Genomic DNA, 25,444 nt, shown 5'->3' with positions numbered 1-25,444 from the left:
TCTCCTGGATAGTTGGAAGCTGTCGGCAAAGCTGGCTCATCTGAATGACTTGGGCACCCAGAGCCTGGGGTTCCCAGAGAGCTGAGGCAGTTGAGTTAATGTCAGGAGCTGTGATGTGTCCAGGGTCAGGGTGCAATTTTCCTTGTTAGCCCGGGCCTGAAAAAGGGAACAAGGGTATTAGCATCAAGGAAGAGGAGGCTAAGATGGCACCTTGGAGCAGTCATTCTGTCATGGAGATGGAGCTGCCCTCTTTCCCTCTGCATGTGTAGTGTGAGCATATTGAGATAGTTTACACATGAGGGATTTAGGTTAGATGCCAAGGAGAACTTCCTGCCAACTAGAGGGTGCAAGCTTAGGAACGGGGCCCAAGGGAGGCTAGGGGCTGACTTATGTTGGTGATCCCCCAGAGAGGGTAGAGGCCCTTCAGGCCCCATTGGATTCCTGGAGGGGTGGAGGAACTTGGATGGAATGACCTTGCAGCTTCCTTCCAATTCAGGAATGCAACATTCCTGAGCTTTTGGGTAGGAATCAGCCTTCTTTTCTAGACTTAGCCATCTGACACAAAGCCATCCAGAGGGGAAGTTTGATGTGTCCCAAGTTAAAAGGAGTCTCAACAAACACCCTCTGTCATTTTTGGCAGGTCGGTGTTCTGGAGGTCGGTGATCTTATATGGGTGACTTAGATTCCAAAGGGAAGCACCTGTGGTGAATGAACCCAGGCGCATTCCAGGCTTTTGGGGACTGCTCAAAGTTTGGCGGCTCCCTCCGCAGAGCCTGTGAACCGCACCCAAACCCCTCCTTGTTTTGTTTCATCTCCAAGGGAAGCGCTCGCCGCTCCTTCCCTTCCCCTCTCCAGATGTTGGCACGCCGGGCACACGTGGGCACCCCTGCCTCGTCGGCTCCGGGGTGCTTCCCAGCCCTGACTCCCGCCGGGCCCCGGGGTGAGCCAGGTCTCTAATTAAGCCTGACCGCGGCCCCATTCCAGCGCTCCCCACAGACCAGAGCGCGACGTCTCCACTGCCGGGGGCACGAAAATAGCTTCGTGGCCCGGCGGAGACTCCTGGCGGCGGTGGCTGACGCGGGACGGAGGCTTGGCAGGGGGCGCGCTGTCGTGGAAGGTCCTGCGGCCGCCGCCGGGGAGTGGGCGGGCTGGGGCCGCGCGGGGCGGGGGCGCGGGGCAGCGGGCGGCCCCTCGGCTGGCCCGGCCTCTGGAGCCCCAGCTGCGCCCCTGCCACCGCTGGCCGCCGCGCGCACCCGGCTCGCCGCCCCGCTCCCTCGCAGTGAGTAGACCCCCTGGGCCGGCTGATTCCGGGCCCTGCCGGTCGGACGGCCTAGTGGGGGACCCAGCGTGCTTGCGACTCTTTGGACGGTAGGTGTAGGAGTGGCAGTGGGCCGTGGGAGGAAGTGCCTGGGCCGATGTGTTAGCCTGTGGAACTTTCTAGCATGTGTCCCAGGGGAGGAGTACGAGTGAGAGAGCATGTCCGTGTGTGGGGGAACGTACTGGTAGGTGGGCCTGGAGTGTGCCCGCAGGTGACAGGTGTGTCTCTTTCCTGGAAGTACATTCGTGTGTGGGGTAGGAAGGCTGCAGGTGGGCTGAGAGAGTGCACATGGGGGGACGGATGGATGTGTGTGCGTGAGCCCATGAAGACAGAGTAAGGATAAAGAGTGTTATCTGAACTCCGACTTTCTAGGGTGACTGGCTCGTCCCCAGCTGGGGTATCTTCTCTGTGGGTCATTCGGTGGCTTTGGTTTTTCACGGCTGTAAGCAGGGCGGGAGCTCAGAGTCCTTGGCCAACACTGGAGTCGATGGGGCTCTGAGGGACCCCAGCTGGCTGGCCAGGGTGAGGAGACAGCTTGGGGGACCCACTGTCATGGCAGAGAGGCAGGAGGACAGTGAGAGCGGGTGGGCAGACCACACAGTCGTGTGCACTCACAAACGCTGATAGGGCGCTCACACCCACACCCTGACAGCTGCTCCTGAGTACACACATTCCTACCCACACATGCACTTCCAGTCAGGACATCCAGGCAGACACTCACATACTTTCAACACGTACACCTGTGGACAGTGACGTGTATGCAACACGTACCTACATGTGTAGAATATGCATATGCACAAACATGCCCCCCTGGCTTACTGTACCCTCAGCCTCCAGACCCCCTTTTTGGGTCCCCTTTAGCCTACATATGGTACCTTGGCCAATGAGTCCAAGAAACTGGCCACAGTAGGGACTATCTTAAGTTAGGGACTTTGGCTGTGGGTTCAGGGAAAATGATAACACAGTGCCTTTGGGATTTCCCATTCGTTCTAGCACTAAGGCTGCCCGTGTAGCCTGGGGCTTAAGGGTCTGGACTTAGAAGCAGCTTTTACCCTCTTACAAATGAAAAGGTCAGGCTTGCAGGCTGAGGCAGAGCAAGGCATCTGTAATTTGCTCTAGGCTCTAGTTTGCACTCTGGATTCTCCCTGCTATAGAAAAACCATGAGCCTTCTGTGGGCTGGGGCCATGCAGTCATTTGACAGGGAGGGACAGTGAGTTGAGCCGGACTGAATCCTTCCCTTTGGTTTTAATCAGCCCTGTTTTGAGTCTCCCATCTCAGCTAGGCTAAAAGAGCTGGCTTTGGCTTTGTTCCTCTCCCTTCCCCCAGTGGTTATCTCTTTCCTTGACAGAATCTTGTTCTCCCTGATCTCCTTCCCCTGGGGACCACTGAGGACACACTAAACAGTGCTTGGAGGAGTAGGTGACCCAAAATATCAGGTTGTTGTTGTTATTGTTGTTATGGCTTCTAGACCTCTTCCATCCAGGTCATTCTCCTCTGGACAGGCTTCAGTGGGGATGTCCAGATGTGCATCCTTCAGATGACATGGACTTTATCTTACTTAGTGTTTATGGTTTAGTCCAAGGAGTGCCTGAGCTCTCACTCTACCAAGTCTCCTTATATGCAGGGGAGAGATGATCTTCAGCCATTTCCTGAGTGGGGTGCAGGGATCTATTCTCCCCTGCCCTGGTCCTCAGCCTGACCCCTGGGGATGGTTCAGTAAGGGCGGGCTGAGGTCAGCCTGGCAGCCTTCTTGCAGAGTGAAGGAAGTCTGCATACCTTCCCCAGCCTTCCCCTTTGTAGGGGCCCCCAGCCACCATAGGGCTCAAGACAAGACTGGAAAACTGGAGGACTCATGGTGACTCAGTCCTGGTCTATTTCCTTTTTTCCCCCTCTTAATCAAATACATATACCTGCCAGTCAGAACTTCAGAGCAACGATGCAGAATCATAGAGCATCAGGACAACTCCACTAAGTTCACATAGTTCCAGTTTAAAGAGGAGAAGTCAGACATCAGAATAATAGTAATAATGACATGTGTAATAATGGTAATAGAAACATATTGATGGAATCTTTAGTATATGCTTTATTTCATTTACTTTTCACAACAACTTTCTTTCTTAGGTTAATAGTCCCATTTTTTTTCCTGACAAGGAAACTGAGGCTGAGGGTGCTCAAGGGATTTCTATAGGTCTCTGTGACTCCTGAGCTCATGACCGAACCTGGGGGTTTCTCTTCCTACTCTAGCTGCCAGGAAGCTCTTAGTCTATCCTATTGCTCCAGCGTAGTAATTGTGTTCATTGGAACCCTGGCTTCACTTTTAATTTCTGCTTTAACAACTACATAGTATACACATCTTTAAATGTAAACTCCCACATCCTTTGTAGAAAGAGATCAGAATAAATAAATGAACAACTAGCAATTAAGCCTTTTATTTGCCTGTGAGGATGGGAAGTGTGTTGCCTGGATTTGGGGGGACATCTCCAATTTCAGATATTTCACGTGGTTTCCAAACCATGTCTTAATTTTGGCTTCTGTATCTTTGGACTCGGATTCATGACTATGTCCTGGGGCTATTCTTTCTAGTGGCTCTGGGAGAAAATGGCCATCTCTGTGCTGGCTCAGACAATGGGGATTGTTAAGAATGAATTGGGCCATTGATAAATGCCCCTTGCTCTGAGGACTTCAGCTGCCAGTTCCTCCCTGTCTCAAAAGCGTGAGTGTCTGGATGCCTGAAGGAGTTTGACCCCTGCCCTAAGCCTGGCCCTGGCCCCATGGCCACCCCTTCTTCATGTGACCCTGTCAAGGCCCAGGGCTCTGCTGGGAGGTCTGTGTCTCTTGGACTTGAGCTCTGCCTCCCCCAGTGTGGACCACATGGTCTCTGATCAGCATGGCTCTTCTGGACCCAGAGCTCGGGATGAGGAGTCTGGACTCTGGAATGTGGAGGGACATACACTGAAGCTTTTCTGCCCTGGACCTGTGAGGTCATAGACAAATGCTCACTTTTTTCTCCTTCCCAGTGAGGGGCTTCAAGTCTACCAAGTGGTTAGGGCGTCATTTGTCACCTCTTACCTATAAGAGATGTCAGTCACCGGGGGCCTCTGAATGCAGGGCAGGGCTCTGGCTGCATTAACTAGTTGACTCCAAGACTGCTTATTTTACCCTGCCCAAGGCTATTAATGTTTGGCAAGGGGAGCAGTGGGGGGCAGTGTTTAGCACTAAAGAATGATTAGAAGGACTCTAATGGTGGGCTTTCAGGCACTGTATTGGGATTCTGCTTCTCAGTATGCATTAAGTCACCCCCCCCCCCCCACTGCCTTCACACACATTGATGGCTGTTAACCTCCCAAAAGCATTTGGTTACAAAGTGGAAAGGAGGAGTCATTGGCCTGAGGTCCTGGGAAATACCTGGTACTGGGTGATGATGGCTCTTATCATAAATATATTTGGTGCACACTTCTTGAACTGTCTTAGCATTTACAGCATCAATTCTTGCCTCAAGCTCCGGAATGGGAATCCTTCTGTTATAGCATAACATTTGTCTGCCAATATCTTCACAGATTGGGGTAGAACCGTCAAGTTGCAACAACATGTTTGTTTTCAGAAGATTTTTGGCTCGAGCGACTTCACTTTCAGTTACACTTGTACAGAGTCGCATCCATTCTTTTTGAACAACATGCAGCATGTCTGCAATGGTGGCCGGTTCACAGACCATGTAGATCCCCCACAATCCCGTATCTGTGTAGGAAGTGTTGAAGGACTGGAAGCTATGACAGAGGTTGCCGTGACAGGTGAGCTGGGCCAGCTTGCTAGAGAGATTCATTCCTCCTCCAAAAGAGCGATCCCAATTGCCAATCAGTGTATTTGCAACCATGAGACAGATTGTATCTGGATGTGCCCAACCAACGGCCTCAACAGCTACTGCAAGATGCGCCAAAGGCATCTTGTCATCCCTCACTCGTATCTCACTTCCTGTGAATTTGCAGGGAGGCAGAGCTGGTATTTCTCCTTTGTGTGTGGACAAAGAGTCACCAAAATGAAACTTTGCTAACTCAAGCAGTTCATCGTGGGAAACTCCTCCAGCAGTTTGGGAGGTTGGTATAGGTGAGGGGTAAATAATGTCATCTCAAAAAAGTAAGACAGATTTGATTGTATCTCTGCTGAGGATTTGAGGTGTTCCCAGGACTTTTAGCTCAACCAAATGAGAACAGGTTTAAAATCCAGCAAGATTGTGTCGGGCCCTGCAGTCAGAGTGGCTGAGGGGGAAGGCTTACTCACGGTTATTCCCATTTATTTAGTACCTGCTAAAGGCCAGCCCCTTGTTATGTTCTTTGCATCTTTTGTTTCATGAAACCTCTGGAACAACGCTGTGAGACAGGCACTCCTGTTTTAAAGATAAGGCAACTGAAGCACAATGAGGTTAAGTGAGAGCTGGCCAGGATTCCATCCCAGGTCTGTCTGCTGTCAGAGTCTGTAGTGAATGTGTGCGGATCACTCCCCTGGTTCTAAAGCTTTGAAAACAGGAAAATCCACCCCTTTGGGACAACTGGGGAAGGGCTAAGGGCTTGACGTTTCTGGCCCCAGGACTTGAACATCAGCATCCTCAGCCTTACCAGTCTCAAAACGGAGACTGCCACTCTGTGGGAAGCAGGGGCGGGGTGGGGAGGTCTCTCGGATTTGGCAGGGATCAACCCCACTCTCTTGGGGTGGGCAGCTTTGGGCTTCTGTGGTTTCACTTCTCCCCTGGATCAATCTCTGTCCTGGGAGTGAAGCCTCCACCCAGACTCTGTGATCCAGAGAGCTCCTCCCTCCCCTGGTTCCAGGGTCCCCTCGGTGCCAAGCTCTGGGGGAGTCCAGGATCCACTGAGAATGTCTCTGTGCAGACCAGACCCTATTCGGCATGATGCAGTGTCTGTAGGCATCAGCAGTTTGGCCGGGTAATTGTGTGTAGTGTTCACTTTCTGCTGGAGAAATGGAGGTTTTGTCTTACAACCCAAATATCCTGGGCTTGGAAACCATGTAAAATACAGCCTGTGGTCTGGGAGTGTGGGCTGCACTGTGGGCCTGTGTGTGGTGCTGGTTTAAAGGACGTGGTTGAGAGACAGAATGATGGACTCAGGTTGTCTCACTGCTCCTGATGAAGGGGCAGAGGAGGGCTGTACATTCCAGCCATGTGCAGAGAAAAGAGCGTGGGCTTTGTAGTCAGACAGATCTGATTTGGAGCCTCAGTTTCCTGGTATGTAAAATGGGGTTCCTAGAAAATGTACTGAAGTGTAGTATCTGACATAGAATAGGGGAACCACGAATGGCATATCCTTCCTTTTTGTCCCACTCCCCTTCTGGGGAAGAACACCGGACTGATTGGTAACAGACCTGGACCCCAGCTCTAGCTTAGCCTCTGGGTATACTGTGTTATCTTCCTTTCTCTGGGCCTCAGAGAAGGCCTGTATGTAAAATAGGGGAAGAATGAATTTCTCTCACTCTCTGTAGTTTTTGAGGATAATGAAGTCAGAGAGATCTCCCAGAAGATGCAGAAAGTTCAATTACTCTTTTTCATTTATTCACACCACACATATTAATTGAGATCCTGTGGTGTGCTAGGGTCTGTGCAAGGCACAGGGAATACAGGGCATGTGAGCAGGGCATGTCCTGGTCCTCCAGCTGCAGTCAGACCACATGGCTTGTGAACAATAAGTGACAGGCCTGTTTGTGGGACGTGATCCCAGCAGGTACGGGACTCCTTGCCGTATCAGAACAGGAAGTGTCCTCTCTTACTGGGGCAATCAGACAGGCCTTCCCAGAGGTGAAAACTCTTGGTCTGGATCTTGAGAGATAAAAGGAAGTTTCTGGCCCTGGAACTAGCCATTTCTCCAAGAAGCCCTGGATCCTTTTAGTGGAGAATGGTATTTAGAAACCAAAATCTGGGACAATATGTGCTCTTTGGATTTGGTGTGCCATTGCTTCTATGCCCTCTTAGCAAACAGAGCTAGGACATAGACCTATATGTCCGTATTTATTTCTATGATTCAAAGTGCAAGAAATTATTATCTATTTTTAGAAATGAAAACAAAACCCCACAAGTGACTGAAATAGAGAGTAGTAGCATAAGGGTACTTTAGATTGAGTGGTCAGAGAGGGCCTCTTTGAGGAGGTGATATTTCATGAGAGCCTCGAGATTGTTTTAATGAGAAGGGCCTTAATTAAGATAAGGTGGAGAGGAGGTCTCCTCTCAAATGCAGAAAGTAAGGGAGATGAAAAAGTCAAAGGGACTCTCAAACTCAGCATATCCAAAACGGCATTTCCGTGTTCTTTTCCCACACTATCCTATTCCTATGTGGTCCTCTTCAGGTATGTCAGGTCTCCTTGACCAGCTCCTTCATCTACGCAGCTGCATACATCAGAGAGCACTGTCAGTCCTCCTCAGCACCCGTCTCCCTTGGAGCCCGTCCAATCCCTCACCAAGGCTGGTTGATGTTCTCTTGTAAATATCTCTGAAATTCATCACTTCTGTCTGTCCGTCTCCACTCTGGTTCAAGGCACCATTTTCGTCTTTCCTGTAGAGTACCACAGGAGCCTCCTAACTGGTCCAGCTGCATCCATGCTGGCTCACTACACAGCAGCCAGAGTGCCTTTCGAGACACAACTTGTTCATGTCATTTCCCTCCTTGAAAATATTTCAGTTGCTTCCTGTTGATCTTAAGATAGAGACCAAACACTTTAATAAATCCTACAAGGTCTTGTTTGTCCGACCCTACCACCATTGCCTATGTCCTCCTAGCCAGCATCCCCCTTCCTCCCATCTGCCATGCTGGCCTCGTCTCAGTCCCTTGGGCTTGTCAGACTCCCTCCTACCATTGGCCATTGCATTTGCTGTCGCTCTGTTTAGGATACTCTCCCTTCATGTCTTCACATACTGAATTCCTACTTATCTCTCAGTTTGCAGCTCAACTGTCGCTTCCATGACCTCCATGACTATGTCAAATCCCATTTTGTAAGGCTTTAAAACATTGTTTACCTCCTTCAAGGGTTTATCACAGTTGTAACTTTACCTTTATTTACAATTATTACATGATAATTAATGCCTCTTTTTCCTATTTGGTGATGAGCTCCATGAGGGCTATTCATTGCTTGATCCTAGCAGTTAGTATGTTACTGAGACATTCTGCAAATATTTGTTGGATGAATGAATGAATGAAGCTTTATCAGCTGAGCACCCAGATAGATGGTGGTGCCATTCACTAGAATAAAACTTTTAAGGAAGAAATAGATTTGGGAGGGGGAAGATAATTCATTTTAGGACATGTGGCATTTGAGGTTCCTATCAGCCCCTCCCCTTCAAAGATCTTACCATCTTCTGGGCAACACAAATTAGACTGTCATTCAGCAGCTTTTTGGTGACTGGTGATAGATGACATCTAATTCCTAGGTGATTCTAAGGGGCTGCCTGGAGGAGGGAGCTAAGTCACAAGGCATCCCTGAGCCTGTGGCTCACCCATCTACCCTGGTTTGTAGAGGATACAGGAGATCTGAGAGGCCTCCAGGTGGTCCTGACTTGGCTCCATGGCTGCTTTTATGAAGGATCTTTACAAACTTATGAAGGCTCCTTGGAGCTTGGGAGTTATTTGCATGATATATCACATGGATCAGACGCTGACAGTCTCCTCCCCACCCCTGAGGTTGTACTAGGCTTAGGCCTGTAAGAGCATTCAGAGAGCATGTCTTACTAAGACCAGGGAGCCATCCTTGCAATGGGGCCCTTAGCACTGGGACAGACAGCCTATTCAGTCACTGTGGCTCACTGACTCTTGCGTTCCTCACTCACTCATTCAATGATCTATTTTGTCTTCATTTAAGTCACTTACTCCCTTCACCCCTCCTTCAACACCCACCTGTCCAGTCACAGACAAGAGTTTATGTTGGGTTTATAGCAGGACTCAAGGCTGGTGAATTACCTGCGTCCCCCTCTTCTTCAACCTTCTTTCACATGGTTCTCACAGCCCAGAAGCTCAGGCGAAGAGACCATTGGGGTGGGGAGATGTCATTGTGCTGTTTGAGGGCCACATGTGATTGCAGGGTGTTAGCAGGAAGAAAGTGAGACCAGAAGCTGCCATGATGATTGCTCTTCTTATCTCACTTTCTGCTCTTCTAGTGTTCTGTCCCCTCTTTCAGTGTGATGAGAGCTTAGGATTTAGGCTCCTTGATCAGATTGATGGAAGGTGGTAGCTGGGCTCTGCAGAGGTGCTTGGGGCTGAGGTCCAAAGGGAAAAGAGAAACATATCTCCCTAAGAGCTCCACCATGGAAAAGAGGATGCTTTTGTTTTCTTCATTTTCTACCAGAATTGTGCTTTTAAACCTGTGGAATTTGCAGAAAGCTGGCAGGAGGAGGGAGAGCAGGATTTTTTAAAATGTGGCCTTAGGAACCAGGCAGTAGACTAATCCTGGCCCCATCCCCTCCAGAAGATGCTCTTTCAGTTCTCTTAAGTTTGCCGCTTATAAAGAACCCCTGAGAATGTGTGCTGTCCATCTGTTGTGACATCAGACAGGGCTGGAACTGAGCAGACACAAGACAATGGCAACCACATCAGATAAGGGCATCTTAGAAAAATGCGCGAAGGTGCCAGGGATCTCAGTTACAGACTCATTCACTCAATCCCTCACTCATCCAGTCAACAACTATCCACCTAGTACCTACTCTGTGCCATGCATTATTCTAGGCACTGGAGATACAGCAGTGAGCAAAATACATGCTCTTGAAGAATCTGCTTCCTGGTATGGGAAGATGGACAGTAAGCAGGCTGACATACAGCATGCAAATGGTGCTGAGCACTATGGAGAAATACAAGAAAGGCAAGTGAATCCCAAGGGTGGGAGAGGTTTATACATCTATATAGGGTCGGGAGATTTTCTCTGATGAGCAGATATTTAACCAGAGGCCAGGAGGAAGTGAAACGGCAAGCTGTGTGAGTATTTGGGGGAAAAGCAGTCAAATGGAAGAAGAAAGGCAAAAGTCCCGACATATGCTTGAGGAGGAGTATGAAGGTCCATAGACCTGTAGTGAAATGAAAGTCAAAGTGTTGAAGTCAGTGCAATAATTTGGGCGAGGTCATGAAGGCCTTTGTGGGTTATTTGGAGAACTTTGGCTTTTAATCTGGGTGATATGGGTGGACATTGGAAGGTTTTGAACAGAGAAATGACATGCTCTGGTGGCAGTTTGATGAGAGTAGGGGGGAAGGCAAGTTAGGAGCCTATTGTAGTAATGCAGGTGAGAGATGGTGGTGGCCACGCCCAAGGTTCACTTATCATTTATTTCTCCATCCATTTCAGTTTTTCTTCTACCAATGTGACATGGCCTCTGAGGCTTTTTGTCACTGTTCATCCATTCCTTTTTCCCTTCATCCTCTGTCGAGCTATCTTCAAGTGAATTTTTTACAAGTCTGTACTGGTCTTTAACAAGTCTTTACCTGCTACACGTAGAGCATTATGCTAGATGCTGGTTGCTAGGGGCATATTCTTCTGGGACTTGGGCCCCAGCAGGGGGTGCTAGATGCATCCATGGGAGATCACTAGTCAGTTAGAAAACCAAGCGGGCCCTGGCAAACCCAGAATGAATCATGTCAGCGCTTCAGTATTTTGGGTGCCTTATGATTTGGCAAGGAGTGTGAGTACGCTTCCAGGAGGAGGCCACATTTATGTTGAATCTTGATGGGTGGGGACAGCAAATCAGTTCTGAAGAATAGCAGGGAACATGCCTAGAAGCTTGAACATAAAGGACATAGTGGGGAGTAAAGGGTGGTAATACCAAAAGAGGTGGGGTGGGCTGGACACAGGTCTGGGGAGTCATGAGCACCAGGCTAAGCAGTTCAGACTTGAGTTAAGAGATACTGGGGAGATGTAACTGGTTTCTAAGGGGATGTTACAAGAGCTGTGTTTTAAGGGGTTGAAACTAACACCGGAATGACGGGGTTAGGCTGGAGGCTGGAGGCCAACGAGAAAACAATTGCCTTGTGCAAGCCTTCTTAGTCTTATGACCCATAGGGTCCTGAGATTGGAGAGACTGTTGGGGTGGCCCCCAGGTGCAGAGTGGGCAGGGAAGCAATGATGTGGGGGCTCTAATGGCCAACAATAGCAGCAGATGATGTGAGCGGCTATCTCTGGGACAAATGCCAGATGTCTCCTGTAACTCACCTTTGAGCGAAGAACGCAGAGCAAACTGAGTTCTGGGCAGAGCAATCTGGAGGTTTGGGTCTGGCCTCTGGCCATGATGACTCTTATAGAAGCTTCTGGGGAAGGGGTCATTGGATTGTAGAAACATAAGTTTCAGAGTGGAAGTTCATCTAATCCACCCCTCTCCTCTTCCAGATGGGGCAATGAGAAGCCCAGAAGGGGCATAAAATATTCAAGACCATATAGAGCACATGTGGCAAGAGAAAGGTCAAGCATCTTATTTGAACTCCTGTTGGTGGAATTACTAGTTTGAATTATACATTTGTATATTTCTTTCAATGGAAGAGGAAATTCTAAGAAAATTGTTTTATTCATTTACTTCTCTATCACTTAGCTGGGGCCTGATACAGAGCAGATGCTCTGCCCTACCCCGTGACCATACTGTCACCCCTCTTGCCCCAGACCAAGAAGGTGTTAGACGGGTCTCAGGGTGGGCCAGAGGTGGGCTCAGGAAGAGCTGCCTGCCAATGGGAGTAGAGCCTGGCTCTGGATCCCTTGTGCACTCATGTGGCCTGGCCTGTGACCATTTCTACCCCAGTTGTACTCAGAGCCCTTGGCAAAGGCTCACTGGGGACCGTGGGTGTGAGTGAGTAAAGGGGTGACTACTATGAAGGTGACGGCTGAGAGGGTGAGGGAACAGGTGTGTGATGGGCCGGGGTGTCCTGTGCCTGAGGCCATTGCAAGAGACAAAGTCCCTGCCCAGCTGGAGATAAAGAGCATCTCACAGGGGATATAGCAGCCGCCACAGAGAAACCTGGGATGCATATTTGGGGCATAAGTCCAGTGCTTGGTCTGGCCTGAGGCTCGGCCTCCAGAGACTTCACTAGACCCACTTATTTGCTCTTCTGTTGTCCCAATCAGCTAGAGGCCACGTCTTTAAGAACATAACCTCTCCCCACAGTGTGCAGAAGTCTGCGACTTAAAGGCAGGATTACAGATGCAATTGTCCTTTGACACACCTCCATCCCCACACTCAGGATCCTAGTGGGGAGGGCTGAACTGGAGACAGTTTTCTGAAGAGTCACAGGGATTTGGGCCATAGCACCTGCCAACCCAGGCCCTGTGGTCTGTGTCAGTACTGGATTCATAATTGATTCTTAAGCTGTTGGTCAACATGTTCTGTTTGTCTTGTGCTGTGGACTTGGCAGAGGGATTTCCACACGGAGGAGAGTGACTTAGACTCATGAGCAAACTGAACTTGTAGACACAGGAAAATAAGTGCCCCCAAGTTCAGCATCCCTCAGTGAGTACCCTGGGGAAGGCAGTGGCATTTTCTTCAGGTATCGGGTCATTATGCTCTCTCTCCAAGGGGCATCGTGGACCCAGAATGGACCAGCATAGCATCATGGACCCGTATCAGGACGGATCCTGAGACGGAGGGAAGAAAGAACTTGAGTGCTAGTGTTCAGCCACAAATTTGCTCTGTGATTTGGATAAGTCATTCACCTTCTCTGGGCCTTGGTTTCCCTTTGCAGAAGCTGCAGGATTAGAAAAGACAATTCTTTTTCTTTTTTAAGATTTTATTTCTTTATTTGACAGAGAAACGAGAGAGGGAACACAAGCAGGGGGAGTGGGAGAGGGAGAAGCAGGCTTCCCGTGGAGCAGGGAGCCCAATGCGGGGCTCGATCCCAGGACTCTGGGATCATGACCTGAGCCGAAGGCAGACACTTAACGACTGAGCCACCCAGGCGCCACCGGAAAAGATAATTCTTGAGCTCCTCTCCTCCCATAACGTTCCAGGTTTCTTGCTCACATTGTGTTAACAGAGATTTTTGGTTAGGCCCCAACTTCTAGATTTCTGTCTTGGTCCAGAGCTCATTTTTCACGTTGCCTGAAATCCCACTGTTCTAGATTCATTCCTTTGGGTCTTTTAAGAGACTCTTATTCCATAGATTATATTGCCTAACAAAATCCCTCTTACTTTTATGACCTCATATAGAGATACAAAGCAGGTGTCCACTCCATTATTGTATTTCAGTCTTTACAACAACTGTGCCAGGTAATCAAAGATATATTATTATCTCCAGTTTGCATATGAGAAAAGAGGCCCAGAGAGGTTAGTAACTTGACAAAGTTCACAAGGTTGGTTACTGGCAGAGCTGAGAGGAGGCTGTTGGTTTCTTGACCGCTGGTCGTGTGTGTGTGTGTGTGTGTGCCACCTTTTGGGTTTGGCAAGGGGTCCTAAAGGCTGTATGGGATGGGGGCTGTGTTTTTTTTTTTATCAGATGTCAGAAGTATCAGGATAAGAGCATGAACCCCCACATACTGGTACAGTGCTGAGGGGCTGTGCCCGGATAAGCATAGGCTGGCCAGGCAGAAAGCAGGCCCTCTGCTTTCTGTCACAGACTATGTTATCAGGGTGGTGGGACTCTGGTCAAGCCCTAGTCTTCTTGTTTTCGTCTTGTCCCCCAGCTTTATTAAGCTATAATTGACATGTCATATTGTGTAAGTTTCAGGTATACAATGTGATGATTTGATATATGTATTTGTTGTGAAATGCTTAGCACAGTAAGGTGAGTTAACACATCCATCACCTCAGTTACCTTTTTTTGTAAATGTGGTGAGAATATTGAAGATCTATTCTCAGCAACTTTTAAATATACAATACAGTATTGTTAATTATAGTCACCCCCTGTGCCGTATGCTAGATCCCTAGAACTCATTCATCTGAAAATCTGTGCCTTTTAACCAGTATCTCCTCATTTCCCTCTACCCCCAGCCCTGGCAACCACCATTTTACTCTCTGTTTCTATGAATTCAGCTTTTTTAGATTCTACATATAAGTGAGATCATATAGTATTTCTCTTTCTCTGCCTTATTTATTTCACTTAGCATAGTGCTCTTGGGGTTCATCCATGTTGCAAAAGGTAGGATTTCCTTTTTTATGGTTGAATAATATTCCACTGCATATATATATATATATATATATAGATATAGATAGATAGATATAGATATATATATACACACACATATACGTATATGCACATGCACATATATATATAATACAGTGTCCCATATATATAACCTATACAGTGTCCTATATATATATTATTTATATATCTATATATATCTATATATATAATGTGATATTTCCATATTTCCATGTCTCGGCTCTTGTGAATTATGCTGCAAGGAATGTGGGGGAGCAGATAGCTCCTTGAGATACTGATTTCATTTCCTTCAGATATATACCTAGACGTGAGATTGCTGGATCATATGGTAGTTCTATTTTTAATTTTTTGAGGAACATCCATACTGTTTTCCATAGTGGTTGTACCAATTTACACTCCCACTAACTTTGCACAAGGGCTCCCTTTTCTCCACATCCTCACCAACATTTGTTATCTCTTGTCTTTTTTGATGCTAACCATTCTGACAGGTGTGAGGTGATATCTCATTATAGTTTGATTTGCATTTCCCTGATGATGAGTGATGTTGAGCACCTTTCATGTATGTGTTGGTCATTTGTATGTCTTCTTTGAAAAAATGTCTATTTGAGCCTTTTCTACATTTTTAACTGATTTTTAAATTAAGTTTTTTTTTGTTATTGAGTTGTAGGAGCTCCTTATATATTTCAGATATTAACCCCCATATCAGATGTATGGTTTGCAAATATTTTTCCCGTTCTACAGGTTGTCTTTTCATTCTGTTGACTGTTTCTTTTGCTGTGCAGAAGCTTTTTTAGCCTGATATAGTCCCATTTGGGTTTTTTGGTTTTTTTTTTTTTGCTTCTGTTGCTTGTATTTTCTTTTGTTGTTGACAACTTTAATACTACACGTTTATCTTGATAACGTGAATAACGCAACCTCCATATCAACAGTGTTGTGAGTTGAGTTGATTCTCATTCTCATATCCATCAGGCAGATATGCTCTCCTCAGGTGGTCTGACTTAGGTATGTAGCCTCTGTTCTTCACTTGGAGAGAAAGGAAAGCACGGACTGCTGGGAGATCAGCCTTCTCAAGTGTTGATGTTGGCTTCAGGCATATTTTCACAAAGTCCTGGATAACACTGACATTCTGTTTGTGCAGTACTTTTGCATCGAAGAGGTGCAGTCAGGGGCCTCTGCTTCGTTCTCACATTTTGCTCTTCAAATTCTGCCTTCCTCTTCGTGTGAGCCTTGGACTTAAGGTGGTCACTAATGGCAGCCTTGAGAACATGATTCAGAGCCACATGGCAAGGAGGGCAGAAGAGTTTTCCTCCATCTTTGTGCAGCTCACTTGCAAACTCAGTGACTGGATCCAGGGGAATCACATACAAAGCAACCTCAGAACAGTTTCAAGCAAGTAGTGCTGTCACTACAAATCTTCCCATTCCAACTCTGAATAAGGTTTCCATCAATTTCCAGTTTTTTTCATCTTGATACTTAGCAGTGAAGGGTCTCCAGGGCAAAACCAGAGATGCTTGAAATCCTGGCACTTTCCTTTTTTCAAACCCAGAGATGCCTTCAAATCAGTTTTTGCACAAGTGGTGATGGGGAAATAGTTTGTGGGCTTGCACCCCATTTCCCTGTGGTGCTGGGAAGTCATGCCTTTATGTAGGATTAGAGTGCCCATAGGGGAAGTGGATGAGACCTGACTGGAAAGGAAAGGAGGAGGAAGAAAGAAAGGAGCAAGGGGGGTGAGGGAGGAGGAAGACCTTTCGCCTCCATCACAGTCTTTATTATTGCCCCATTGAGCCCCGGGTGTCCGCCATGTCACTGTCAAGACCAATTTCAAGGAGTTTTTCTCCTATGCTTTCTTCTAGTTTTATAGTTTTAGGTTTGACAATTAAGTCTTTAATCTATTTTGAATTAATTTTTGCAAAAAGTGTAAGATAGGGGTCCAATTTCATTCTTTTGCATGTGAATATTTAGTTTTCCCAGCACTGCTTATTGAAGAGATTCTTTTTTCCTTAGTATAGTTTTGTAATATAGTTTGAAATTAGAAAGCCTCCAGTTTCATTCTTTCTTAAGATTGCTTGGGAGTGGGGTGCCTGGGTGGCTCAGTCGGTTAAGCGTCTGCCTTTGGCTCAGGTCATGATCCCAGGGTCCTGGGATCGAGCCCCACATTGGGCTCCCTGCTCAGCGGGGAGTCTGCTTCTCCCTCTGCCACTCCCTTCCACTTGTGCTCTCTCTCTGGCTCTCTCTCTCTCTCTCTCAAATAAATAAAATATTTAAAAAAAAAAAAAAGAAAAAAAAGATTGCTTGGGAGTCTTTTGTGGTGCCATATGAATTTTAGGATAGTTTTCTCTTTCTGTGAAAAAATGCCATTAGAATTTTAGTAAGAATTACACTGGGTCTGTAAATAGCTTTGTGTAGTATGTGTAGTAACAATATTAATTATTCTCATCTATGAACATGGTATGTCTTTCCATTTATTTTTGTCTTCTTCAATGTCTTTCATCAATGTCTTATAGTTGTCAGTGTACATATTTTTCACCTCCTTGGTTAGATTTATTCCTAAGTATTTTATTCTTTTTGATGTTATTGTAAATGAGATTATTTTCTTTATTTCTTTTTTAGTTTGTCATTAGTGTATAGAAATGCAACTTTTTTTTTTTGTATGTTGATTTTTAATCCTGAAACTATACTGAATTCATTTATTAGTTCTAATAGTTTTTTGGTGTATTCTTTAGAGTTTTTTATATATAACATTGTGTCATCTGCAAACATGGCAGTTTTACTTCTTCCTTTCTGGTTTGGATTCCTTTTATTTCCTTTTCTTGTCTAATTGCTCTAGCTAGGGCTTCTAGTACTATGTTGAATGGAAGTGTTGAAAGTGGGCACCCTTGTCTTGTTTTCGACCTTAGACATTATTTTTCTTTTTCAGGAATAATCTTGGTTATACATTTCAGATGTAACTCATGAAGCTGTAGGAAAAAATCCTATGGGGATTTGATTGGGATTATATTGTATCTATACATCAGTTTATGGTAAATTGACATTTTCCTATCTATATATATGAAATACCTCTTCATTTATTTTGGCCTTCTTTAATATCTTTTAATAATATTTTTTTCTCATTAAGGAACTTGTATGTTTTAAGATTAATTTGTATATACCTTACATATTTTTGTTGCGCTTGTTAATGCTTTTTCTTCTAAATTTCACTTTACGTTTGTGCCAGTGTCTAGGACTATACTTGGCTTTTGTATATTCATTTACTGACAACTTCCTAAGCCATTTCATGAATTAAAATAGTTTATTTGTAGATACTTTTGAGTTTTTTATATTCACAACGAGAGTGACTTGCTAGTTCAAGCTACATTTTAATAAGAATTAGGGAATGACATCATATGTCCAGACATGAACCCCTGGAGACTTGGCTTGCCTAGTGGACTACAGGTTTGTGTCTGGTAGACCCAGCTCTGTGTAAGGTGTGACTGGGTAGGCATAGCAGAGACCAAATGCAGCCTCCACTTACGCCCTTGGCTGTATGCTGTTGAGCATAGGCAGATGTGGCAGCCCTGTGGAAAATCATATCAATTGCAAATAATGACAGTTTTGTTTCTTTCCAGTCTTATAAATTTTCTTTCTTTCTAACTAGCTAAGATATTTAGTACAATAATGAATAAAAGTTAGTGGGAACTGGGCATTTTTATTTTGCTTTTGGTCTCATAGGAAATGCTTTCAACATGTTGTCATTAAGTATGTCATTCCTGGTATATTTTTTTCTTGGTAGATGCCCTTTAATCAGTTTAGAGAAGGTCTATTGTATTTCTAGTTTACTAAAAGGTTTTATTATAAAGAGCTGTTGAATTTTATAAAGTTGTTTTTCTTAATCTATTAAGATGATCATAAGGTTTTTCTTTTTTAGCCTGTTAATGCAGTGGGTTTCATTAATATATTTTCTAATGTTAAAACAGCTAAAACATTAGGCTAAAACCAACTTGACCATGGTGTATTGGCCTTTTCATAAACAGCTGGATTGTTTGATGATATTTTGTTTAGTATATTTTCATCTATGTTCATATATGAGACTGGCCTATAAATTTCCTTTCTTGTAATTTTGCTTAGTTTCAGTATGAAAATTATGTCAGCCTCATAAAATGAATTGAGGTGTGTTTTCTTTTTTCTTGTTTTCTGGAAAAGTTTGGGTGAGTTTTTTTTTTTTTTTTTTTTTAATGATAGAAAGTCATCTGTGAATGTCTCTGTGCTTGGTGTTTTCCTTATGGGAAGATCTATTTCTTCCTGAGTCAATTTTGGCTAATGTATTTCTCTAGAAATTTGTCTTATTTATGATTTCAGTGATATTGCAAAATATTCCTGTCCATATAATATCCATAATATTCTTTTATCTTTGCTGCACTGTAGTTATAAATTCCTTTTTATTGCTAATATTGTTTGTATTTCCCTTTTTTTTCCTGACCTTTCTTCCCTCTGACCTTCCCAGAGCTTTGTCTATCTTATTTGTGTTTTAAAAAACTAACTTTAACTCTATTGATCCTTCCATTTGTGTTTACATTTTGTTTTGTGTTTTCATTGTGTTTTGCTTCATGTTTGCCCCTATCTTAACCATTTTTCTTCTGCTAATTTCTTTGGAATTATTCTCTTCTCTATAATGTCTTATGTTGGGGCGCCCGGATGGCTCAGTCAGTTAAGTGTGTCCAACTCTCGGTTTTGGCTCAGGTTATGATCTCATGGGTCATGAAATCACCCCTGCGTGGGGCTCCACACCCAGTGGGGAATCTGCTTGAGATTCTCTCCCTCTGCCCCTCCCTCCACCTGCATGTGCATGCGCTCTTTCTCTTTCAAATGAATAAATATTTTAAAAAATAAAATGTCTTATTTTAGAAGTTAAAAATCTTCTAATTTTTATATTTTCTTATTTTCTAATTTAAAGCTATAATTTTTGCTTTTAATTTTATTTGTCTGTATACCATATCATTTTTATATATGTATTTTCATAATAATTTGCATTTGTTTTCTAATTTCTGTTACAATTTCTTCTTTGACCTCTGATTATATGTTTAAAATATCAAAATTTTGGGGATATTTATATTGGGGTAGAGATTGCAATCTATAGGATACCAATCATTTGAAATTTGTGGAGGCTTGCTTATGATCTAGTCCCTAGTCCTTAAAAAGAAAAAAGGACGATTCATGAATCTTTGAAAAGAATGTGTATTCCTGATAAGTTGAATGCAGTGTTCTATTTATAAACACTAAATCTAACTTGTGTCATTCAAATGTCCTATATCTTCACTGATAATTTTTCTGCTTGAGCTATCAATTAGTGGCAAAATTGTGTTGGACTCTCGATCTGTGATTCTGGACTTGTTCATTTCTCCTTGAAATTTTGTCGGTTTTTGCTTTGTATATTTTAAGATTATTGTTGTTGTTATGTACATCCTCACTATTATATTTTCTTGATGGGTTAATCTTTTTATTTTCATGCAACAAATTTCTTCTTTTCCGTAATGGTTATTGTCTTGAAGTTTGTTTTGTATTATATGAATACATTAGCACCAGACGTCTTTAGGTAAATATTTCTGTGGATATCTTTTGGAGCATTTAACTTTAAGTTGTTTTGGGTCTTTTTGCTTTAAGGGTATTGTTGCCAGAACATGGCATACTTTCTTTTTTTTCTCTACTTCTCTCTCTTTTTTCTCTGTGTGTGTGCATGTGTGTGAGTGTAATACATACTTTATAATCTTTGCTTACAATTGGCTAGTTTAATTCATCTCCCCCTTACTGTGATTACTATTATTCATCAATACTTGCCCCTCCAAACTTCTTTTTTCTTCTTTTTGATTGCTTTTTTTATTACACAATTTTCCCCTCTTAACTTATTTGAATGGTAATATTTATTTTTATTTTTATGTATATTCTTTTAGTTATACATAGATATTATCGCATTTATCATACCCTAATAAGGTAACCCTAGATATTGCAGCATTAATCATAACCTAATAAGGCTAAAGTTAATTTACATCTCTATTTTCCTCCTCAAATAAAAGAAACTCAGAATACCTTAACTTACTTTAGTCATCCCCTTTTGAATTTGCATACAGTAAATTAGATTTATCTTTTTTTCCCTTACGCCACAAGTGAGGAATAATTGTTTCACATATAGTTAAGGTTTGTTTGGATTTACTCAAATAGTTACAAGTAAGTTTGCTCATCATTCTTTCTTGTATCTCAAATCTTCCATCTGGCATTGTATTCTTTCTGCCCGAAATCCTTTAGAATTTCCTTTGTGGGATTTTTAACTGTTTGAAAATGTTTTTATTTCATCCTTACTCTTGAAAGAGAGTTTCTACGGGTATAGAATTTTAGGACAATTATTTCCTGTAATCAGATATTTTCTCATTGTCTGCTAACTTTCATTGTTGCTCTTAAGTGGTCACCTGTTGATCTAGTTCTCTCTGTCTCTCTGTGTCTCTGTCTCTCTCTTTCTCTTTTGCCCCCCTTGGATGCTTTCAAAATCTTCTCTGTCTTTGGTGTTCTTTAGTCTTATGGGTTTTCTAGGGTGTGTATATATTTTGTATTTTTCCTGCTTGAAATTCATTGGCATTCCTGGATTTGAAAGTTGTTTTGTCTTTCAAAATTTCTGGGAAAAAATTCAGTCACTGTTTCTTTGAATATCACTTTTTCCTCTGTTCTTTTTCTTATTTCCCTTTGGAAATCTGATTAAATATTTGGTAGACTACTTTACTCTTTATTCCTTAGGTTTATTTCACTCACGTTTTCTTTCCCTTAGTCTTTCTGGGCTGCATTTTGGATCATTTCTTTTGTCCTTTCAGTACACTAATTCATTCCTTAGCTGTGATTAATCTGTCCAATGACTTTTTCATTTTAATTATTACATTTTTAATTATAGAAGTTCCATCTCAAATCTGGTCCTTTCTCAAATCTGCTTGGTCATATTTTATAGCCTTTGTTCCTTGAAAATATTTCCAAGACTCTCTTTTATTTCTTGAAACTTAATTCTCTAATTGATTCCCCCTCCACGCCCCCCACCCCCCACCCCCGCCGCTGCCGCCGCCGCCCAGATAGTGTGAATTCAGGCCACAAACCTATGTGAAGGCCATATTGTAGTCATTAATTCTTGGGAGAGATTTTACTTCCCTTTACTCAGTGCCAAATTTGGGACACTTTTCTTGCATCTTTTGTGTGGAAGATTATTTCTCATTTACCCTTAACATTAAGCTTCTGGTCTTTTGGACCCCTATTTGATTCTTTCCCTAGTCTCTAGGCTTTGTGCCTAGTTTTCCCTACCTCATACACATGTGACACAGAAGCTTAAGGAATACAGTAGCAGATGTTCTTAGGGCAGATGTTCCCTTCAATTCTTGCTTATTATCCCTGGTTCCTGCTTTTGCTTTCCTCCTGGCCTCTTTTGGCCTTGCCGTCTTGTGGCTTTCCAGTTGTTCTGGCAGCACTCAACAGGCAGACAGGGGAAGAAAGAGGGACATGGAGAAAGCATACCTACTATTACAAGATAATTTGAAACTGTTCAAGACCTCCCACTTTTATTGATGCCTAGGGAATTTTGGGAGGGAGAAATTACTCTAGGTTAGGGTGGTTGGAGAAGGCCTCTCAGATGAGGTGGGATTAGAACTGAGTCCTGAAACATTGGTATTAACCTGAAGATAGAAAAAGAGAATTGAGGGGATTTTGGTCTGAACGTGTTGGGGTGCCATGACCAATGCATAACATTATGGAAGGGCAAGGTGTTTTTGGAGAACCACGGAATCCCCTGTCGGGTAATGACTAATATTTATTGAGCTCCTACTCTGCTAGACACCATGCAGTGCACTGTTTGGATGCTACTGTGACATGTGACCTACCAGACATAAATGAGCCTTGATAAGACAACATTCTGTGAGTGGGCTGTTTTTTTATGTTTGACTCATTCAATGCCCCAGATTGTATGCTTCTCTCCCCATGTCTTCTTTCCCAAGGGGATATAGACCCCCTCAACCTGGGGCCTCATCGTGACTCAGAGAGGGAAATAGCTTGCCCAGTGTAACCTCTGAGCGTGATTTATGAAACAGGATGTATCCAAATTTTCACCACGCTGGAGCTATTCAATTTTCTCTAATGGCTTTTATCTGAGAGTTATGTCTCTTCATGGCAGTCACGACCAGTAAGTCATTAGCTTAAAGTATACTGATTGTTAATTTTAGCACCCTGGGATCTGGGCCCAGGGAGAGAGGGCTCTCGCTTTTGCAAATCAGAGCTAAAGAACATTTGAGCAGTTGGCTAACATTCACATCAGGAAAAGTTAGAAAGTAGGAAGGGGTAATCAAAAAGTTAAAGAGTAAAAAGCAGTTGACTAGCTGGATATAGTTCAGGAGGCTGTAGAATGGCCTCCATCTGGCTGCCCCGCTACTTTGAGGTACTTGTCTTCACCAGGAGAGAAACAGAACCAGTCTTATATTGAGCACTCCTGCGTGCCAGGTACTTCACATACTTGATCTCACTGATCCACACCGTAGTGCCATGAGGAAGGAACCATTACTTCTGTTATCCTTCTTATATACCCCACTTTACAGATAAGGACACTTAATGCCCATGATCACACAGCTAGTAACTGACTCTGAATCTGCATTCTTACGCAACAGAGGTCTGGATGGGAGTGGCCCAAAGCTCCAGCCTAGCATCTCTCAGGGCCTACACTCCGCCGATGGTCCCGGAGGTCTGGGATGCCAGTTGCTTACTTCTGACCCTTAGAAAATCAGCAGCTCAGGGCCAGCTCCCAGATGCCAGCAACTTCTGTTTCCTTGTGTGGTTCAGGGCTGGGCACTCCTCTGATGGGCAGCTGGGGTGTCAGGACGGGCCCACCCTGAGGTACAGGGTGGGGGGCAGCATGGCTTTCCAGGCTCCAGGAATTTGGGCTTCCTTCTGGGACTGTTATACATGGTCCTTCAGGAGAGGCTGCCTGGGGCTTGTCTTTGACAAGTTGGAGCCTTTTAGAGGATGGGCGGTCATACTGATCAGGGACCAGGGCACATGGGCCTCAGCAGCGAGAGCTAGACTCTGGCTGCTTTTTCTCAGACCTCTGGGGACTCATGGGCATCTCTGTATCAACCTGCCTGGCTCACTCCAAGACTGAGCTGAATTAGCCTAGGAATCCCTGCAATTTCTCTATCCACTGCTCATTCCCCTGTGTTGATAGCCGCAGCAACAGAGAAAGCGCATGAGTAACCCAGTTTTATAGATGGGGAACTGCCAGAACAATGGATTTCCCAGGGTAAATCACTCTGAGCCTGGGTCGGTCTCTTGGGGCTCTAACCACACAAAGCCTTCTTTGGATTTCCCATTGGGAAGCTGATGGCAGTGAGGAGACTGAGGTGCAGGTCCCAGATACAGCTCAGCTGCTGTGTGACCTCAAGCAGATCTCTTCCCCTCTCTGAACGTGTCTCTCCACCTGCCGGTGTTAATCTCTGTGCTTCAGTTTCCTAATCTAAAAAATGGGGATAACAAGAGCATTTACCACATTGCTTAACACATAGTTAGCACCCTAAATATGTCTCCTTTTCTCCTACTCATCATTATTATTATCATTATAGTTATTATTACAAGGCAAGAATCTCTAAGGCCTCCTACTAATTCTAATACTCTAGCGTTATGATGTGAGCTCCTCTAGGAAGGCTGCCTAGATTGTGGCTGGAGGCTATAGTCTTACCCCTGACATATTTGTGCAGGTGGGATTCTTGTTACCTTTCAGGTAAAGCCTAGAAGGTACATGTATCCAGTTAATCAGGGGGAGGCTTGGGGCCTTTCCTGTGCTTTGTTGAAACTGTTCTGGCTCTGGAATTGAGGGGCAGGGCTCAGGTCTGGGTGGTCCCTACCTGATGCATGGTCCTTCTGGGTTGCCCAGCCACGGTGTTCAGAGCCCAAGGGGCAAACCCAGCTCTGGGAGCCCTGAGTCTATTCCGCCCACTTGGTGGACTCTGTTGCCTGACAGCTGTAAAGGGCCACTCAGGCTTCCTCTAGAGAGTCGCTCTGTCTATATTTCATGAGGCTCAGTCCATTTGGTAGGGCTAGGTGACAGATTGCTTAGTTTCTTGTGCCTCCCCTGGGAATGAGGGTTCTTAAAGTATCTGATTGTTCAGGATGCTGAGCACCCCAGCTAGCGATACTGAAATGTCTCGATGACTATTGCCACCCTCCCACAGATCAAGAGGGCCTCGGGTGGGGGCAAGGAGGGAAGCTCATTGTCGTTACCTCCCAAAGCTCATTGCAGCCACCCTCCTTTCTACCCCCAAGTCCCCATGGCTCTAACCTCAGGGCTTTTGTGGTCCCCCTTGGGAGTTGCATCTATCTCTTAAATGGACCCCTGCTGCTGGCCTCACTCCCTGGAGTCCATCCACTTACTGGTCACCATGGGAGCTGAAATCCCACTCTGATGTTTTCAGTCCCCTACTCAAACCACCTTCAATGGCTCCCTATCATCCACAGAATAGAGTCCAAAGAATCTGTTCCTTTCATATGCAGGACCACAGAGGCACCTTCCTGCTAGCCCCCTGGGAGAGATCTGGGTCCCTGAATCCTTGCTTTATTTTCTGGTCTTTTTGCCACCATTCACACTGCTCTCCTGGCACTGAATGTCCTTGTCCCATCTTCACTTGGCAAAATCCTACCGTGCATTTAAGACCCAGTTCAGATGTCGCCTCTTCTAAGAAGTCTGCCCTACTTCCCCGGCTGAAAGTGGCCACTCCTTTTTCTGCATTCCCATGACACTGGGATGGTTTCATCTAAACTCCAGCTGGGCCCAGCCTGGAGTGCTCACTGTAGCCTTCTAGAAACACTTGAGTTCCTTAATTTTCCTATGCTCTTCCCTCTGTCCCCATGCTCTTCTCTCCACAGCTTCCCCTTTCTCTGTCTCCAAACTCCTCTTGCAAGGGTCAGTTTTGAGGTCATGTCCTGAGAAACTTGCCATGACCCCTTCTCCCCACCTTCCATTCTCACCTAGTA

The 25,444-nt window shown here is 44.7% G+C and overlaps 1 protein-coding gene and 1 pseudogene across 1 annotated transcript in view; one reads left to right on the top strand and one right to left on the bottom strand.

Annotated features, from left to right (window-relative positions):
- The first annotated feature begins 1,237 nt into the window (after positions 1–1,237).
- The window catches only part of INSC (INSC spindle orientation adaptor protein), a 118,904-nt gene continuing 94,697 nt past the window's right edge, over positions 1,238–25,444 (top strand). Inside the window, exon 1 of the mRNA XM_032427126.1 lies at positions 1,238–1,279. The gene's annotated coding sequence lies outside the window, so the exon portion shown is untranslated. The remainder of the gene's footprint in view (positions 1,280–25,444) is intronic.
- On the bottom strand, positions 15,347–15,852 carry LOC116646414 (annotated as a pseudogene).

The sequence above is a fragment of the Phoca vitulina genome, unplaced genomic scaffold (assembly GCF_004348235.1).
Source record: "Phoca vitulina isolate PV1807 unplaced genomic scaffold, GSC_HSeal_1.0 scaffold36, whole genome shotgun sequence".
In the NCBI taxonomy this organism is placed as follows: Eukaryota; Metazoa; Chordata; class Mammalia; order Carnivora; family Phocidae; genus Phoca; species Phoca vitulina.
The sequence above is the reverse complement of the archived record's forward strand: the minus strand, read 5'-3'. Positions and strand labels throughout refer to the sequence as shown.